Below are 5547 nucleotides of genomic sequence, written 5' to 3'. Positions count from 1 at the left end.
TAACAAAGAGTCTCTTGTGTCCCCAACACACCCAATACAATGGTAAATTGTATAGGTGCACTAGTTTGGCGAAGAGATGGTGATACAACTGCAATATGGATGGTAGATATAGGTTTTTGTAATCTGAAAATATAAAAACAGCAAGGTAACTAATGATAAAAGTGAGCAAAAACGGTATTGCAATGCATTGAAACAAGGCCCAAGGTTCATACTTTCACTAGTGCAAGTTCTCTCAACAATAATAACATAACTGGATCATATAACTATCCCTCAACATGAAACAAAGAGTCACTCCAAAGTCACTAATAGCGGAGAACAAACGAAGAGATTATTGTAGGGTACGAAACCACCTCAAAGTAATCCTTTCTGATTGATCTATTCAAGAGTCCGTAGTAAAATAACACGAAGCTATTCTTTTCGTTCGATCTATCATAGAGTTCATACTAGAATAACACCTTAAGACACAAATAAACCAAAACCCTAATGTCACCTAAATACTCCAATGCCACCTCAAGTATCCGTGGGTATGATTATACGATATGCATCACACAATCTCAGATTCATCTATTCAACCAACACAAAGAACTTCAAAGAGTGCCCCAAAGTTTCTACCGGAGAGTCAAGACGAAAACGTGTGCCAACCACTACTAGGGAAAACGTTATACACAGAACTTTAGCAGTAGTGCTTGTTAAAAAAGCACGCTACTGCTAGATAGAAGTAGCGCGTGCAAAATAAGCGCGCTGCAGATGGACATATATCAGTAGCGCGTCTCACCGAAAACTCGCTACTACTAAAATTCCAATCACTTAGCCGATGGGCTACACATAGTAGTAGCGATCTTCCAAAAACCGCGCTACCGCTAATGTACTTATAGCAGCGCGTTTACGCGTAACTCGCTACTGCTAGCGAAAAGAAAATAAAATGAAAAACCAATAGAGAAGTAAATGAAAATGAAAGAAATAGAAAAAGGAGAAAGGAAAAATATAAAATGTAAAGAAAAATAAATGAAAAAGGGAAAAAAATGATGAAGACGTAGTAGTAGCGCATTCTCTGAAACGCGCTATAGCTAACTTAGCTATAGCACGTTTTCTACAACGCGCTACCATTACTTTTGACTTAACCAAAAAACGGTTTCCCCTCGACCACCACTTCTCCCCCAAATCGATCCCTCGCTCCACTTCGCCGTCGCCCCCCACTTCGCCGCCATCTCCTGCCGGCGTCGACGCCGCGCTCATCCTCACGGCCGCCGCCCGAGGCCGCCCAGCCTCACCGCCGCCGCCTTTCGGGCCGCCACTAAAAGAAATATGTCAACTTGTGACCCTCACTATTGGCCGCTGAAAGGTCATAGTTTTTCATTTGCGACCTTTTTGTGACCAAAAACAGAAGGTCAAAAGCTGGCAGTCGTAAACTGAAATTAACAACCTTCTCTGTGAGAAGGTCGTAGACGTTTACGACCAAAACAGATGGTCGTTGAACCCATGACCTTTTGTTTTGGTCACTGGCTGTCTGCCCAGGCCACGTCGGATCCGACGTGGCAATCTAACGTGGCAAAATTGCGACCAATTGAAAAGGTCACTGACAAGATTCAGCCTAGTCCGATTAGGTGTTTTACATGGGCCGAGCCCAACTTTTTCGGCCTTTTATGCTTTTTCAGACAGTTTTTTTCTGCTATATGGCTGGGCCTTTTCTATTTGGGCCTCGGCCTTTTTCCATTTATTTTTTCAACATAATACCATTTGGGCCAAGGCCTTTTTGCAACCCAAGAATTAATTTGTCCAACATTGTTTGGGCCAAGGCCTCTTCCAGCCCGTCAATATTTTCAGCCGACTAATGTAAAAGGACTAGACGACAGATAAATAATTGACTTTTTTTTCAGGGTTGCTGTCAAAGCAACGTTTGTTTCATCATACATCATTTGTTGTGATTACATCTTCATCACATTATAGACATGAGAAGCAGCAACTAAAAGATTGTCATCAGCCATGTTCAAATAACATTACACCTCCAGCAACTGCTAATATACAGTACAACTTCCGCTTATGTGCAAACCTACAGGAAGGCCAAACAGAAAAGAAATCGCTGAAAAGAAACGCTGATCACTAGCTTAGATATTCGGAGATCACTGCTATGCTGCCAATTAGATTTGATTGCAGCCCTTCCAGTTTGGCTCCAGCATCATCTCTCCAGCATCATCTCTCATAACCTAAAAGAAGGAACATAAACCAGCATTAGAATTTGCAACTTTTTGTCCTGCCAAAATATTAGTACTTGTTTAAACCAAAGGATTGATGGCAAAAGTTATCTCCATAGCCATTTGTTGGATACTGATGGTAGTTTGAGTTGGTAGGCTGATTAGTTCAGTAAGTGTGTTAAACAACCAGGTGCATTTTTCTCTATAGCCGAACGAGGTATATAGTTCAAAGTGTGTTAAGCATGTGACACAAAATATTTTTTCTATTTGAGCATGATAGACCATAAAAATAACCTCCTAATTGCAGGTTTACTAGCTATAGGTCCTGTTGTTGGCAACCAAAAGCATTAGGCGATGAAGAACAATATATTTGCAATGCAATCCGTTAGCCAACCACCAATATGATAGTCATGTGGGTATTACATCAGGAAGAAGCCAACAGATAAGTACAGATGACAAGAAACAAGAACAGAGAGGTCGTACATCACATGGCACATGCATATCTCCATGACACCAACCAAGCAAGGAATGTACAAACAAGAAGCGCACCTTCGGCGTCTCATCATCGGTCATGATAGGTGTGCTAGGAGGTGGTTGACGAGCCTTCCTTCTTGTCATGCTTGGTGATGATCTGGATAGCAAAAAGCAGGAGGGGAGGAACATCAAGTAGAGCATGTATGGAACATCATAATGACAATACTGAGATCACTCAAGCAATCCTGATGCACAAACCTCACAATGTTGCCAACAAGGCAAGAACCTCCTTGATCTTGTCCTTGAAGTTCTCTAGCTCCAGGTTATTCAGCAGCTCGATATTTGCTCAACCGTGTGTGTACATGCATCAGGGCATACATAAAATGTTCAAGTTATATTCTCAGCTAACTGTGATGTATCAAAATAATTAATTCAGGACTTAAAAGGTAAAAATTGAGCTTAGACATGAAACTTTAAAGCACTCATTTCAACCATGTTCAGATAAACTTGAGGTAAATTAGCAATAAGGATATCGGTTACAAGCTAGGTGATGCAAACAGAGTCCTATTGTATTGATGGATCCTAACTTGTTTAAACTAGAGCAGATTGTTCAACTAGTGCAATCTAGCAGTCTAAAAAGAGAGAAGTATGTTCATTCTCAGTTACCCATTAACTAGAACAGAAATGAGAGACACATCATTAGAAAAGAAATGAGAGACACTAATATAAGCAAGAACTTTCAACAAGTACACATTAATTATAACATAGCTCTGTAGCACTGTTGTTGTTTGAATATTAAAACCAATAGTTGTCAGCTATGGAGCATCGCTCATTGAGCAGCATTAGTATGTCAGCTAGCAAAATCCTCATGTACTAACTTAGACAAATTTGACATACTAATGCTAGTGAAAATAATTGTTTGCACATCATCGTCCAGGACCTTTACACAACTATATGCAGCACAATCACAAGTGACATTTACAGAAGCAACACAGACAAATAATTGAATCATTCAATCAATTGGCGAGGTCCAAAAAAATTATTATGGGGCGTCACATAGCTACATAAACCATATCATGAATAAACCGAACATTTGCAAAAGTAGAGCGAGGTTATCTCAATGATTGTAGCCTTTGATATATTTATAGTACCTACTTCCTAAAGGATCATTTCATCTAAACCCCTACCCGACTAAACTAACAAGTGATCAAATTACAGACAAAAACAAGTGGCAGTAGCTAACAAAGTGGCAGCAGCTCAAAACAAGTAGAACATCTGTTGATAAGCAAAGGAAAAAAGCTAAACACATGTTTGGTCAGAAGAACTAAAAGCTAAATCATGTCATTCCAGGAAGAATGTCTCATGCAAAATACAAAACATGCGGCCTAGAAAATAGGCCAGCAAGTTACAGATAACTGATCAATGGTAGAGCCAGACAACGGTCTGCGCGAGCTGGAGCGGCCTCTCGATTGCCGACGTACACGTCCAGGTGACCCGTCTGGAGTAGCACGTAGTAGAGCACCTGCACCCTGCGAATCATTCAACGAGTCATCAACAAGAAAGGGGACCGAGAATTCAAAGTGGGGAGGAAGCAGATAACCGTCCAAAGAAGACGGACCAGTTATAGATGGAGAGGTAGGCATGCTCGAGTGTTAACACCATCGCTTCTGCCGCTGTCCAAATCGGGGTGTCAAGGAGGAAGCGATCCGAAGCAACAAAAACTGAGCAAAATTAAAAGCATCAGTTGCCAGAAGCATGTAGGCAGCAGTACTGTATACAACTGTTACTGAATATAAATACTGAACTACAACGGCATACAAGTTTGAATACTGCACTATATAAATACTACACTACATATTACAGCAGCATGATAGAAATGTACTCCAATATATTCACACAAGCACACAGAAAATATACACCTTCAAAAGTTGGTGTAAGAATAAAATGGCTGGCAATTGGGTGTCAAATGTACAACTGCAAAGGACACGACAGCTACAGCTATGTGAGCCTGCCTGATAGGTAGGTCAGGCAACTTGACTCAGTGAACTGGGAAAGATCTAAGACAGACAATAAGAATGGACAACAAGTAATACAGACCAACAACAATTTTGATATGACCTTTGTGCAGAAATCCAACATCGTGCAAGTAATACAGACCAACAACGACTGGTAGTAACTATCCTTTTTTTCTAAAGAATGGATGGCCATTGTCATACTCTTTGATGACATGGTTCTAGTGTTCACTTAACCATGTTTTCCTAATTCGCCTGATTCAGCCAACAACCAGTAAGAAGACGTCTTTTTCAGGACATGAATCCTACATCTAGTTGTAATCAACGATCCCGCACAGCTACCACTACTAGCACGAGTCAGAAGGAACAAAGAGGAGAGCCTCACCTTTACAGGACGAGGAGGTGGCTGAGCTCACGGCCAACAGCTTGGGCGAGGGCAGCGGGATGAGTTGCTGCTCCTGCTCGGGCCCAGGCCAAGAGCGGCGATAGACGGGCGGGGCGGAGTTCGAGATCGAGGAGCGCGGGCGGCGCGGATCCGGAGCATCGATAGATGGGAGCGGGTGTGGGCGGCTTGGATCCTCGCGGGCCAGATCCCGGCGATGCGGCCGCAAGAAGGTGGCTGGGCTCACGGCCAACGGCCAGATCTAGCCACTCCATGGCGTCGGGGCAGAGGAGGAAGAGGCCATCCCGCCCATGGTGTCCCGATGCTCGAGCGAGGACGACATCTTGGATCTGGGAGGGAGAGAACACGAGGTGAGGAAGTGACGGACGGATGTGAAGAGGAGGAGATGGAGTGGAGGGACGCACCTGAGTCGCCGGACCACGCCGGGCGAAACCCTAGCGACGGGAGACCGTCGCGGATGGCGCTG

This window comes from Aegilops tauschii, chromosome 6 (genome assembly GCF_002575655.3).
Source record: "Aegilops tauschii subsp. strangulata cultivar AL8/78 chromosome 6, Aet v6.0, whole genome shotgun sequence".
Taxonomy (NCBI): domain Eukaryota; kingdom Viridiplantae; phylum Streptophyta; class Magnoliopsida; order Poales; family Poaceae; genus Aegilops; species Aegilops tauschii.
Note: the sequence above shows the minus strand (reverse complement) of the source record.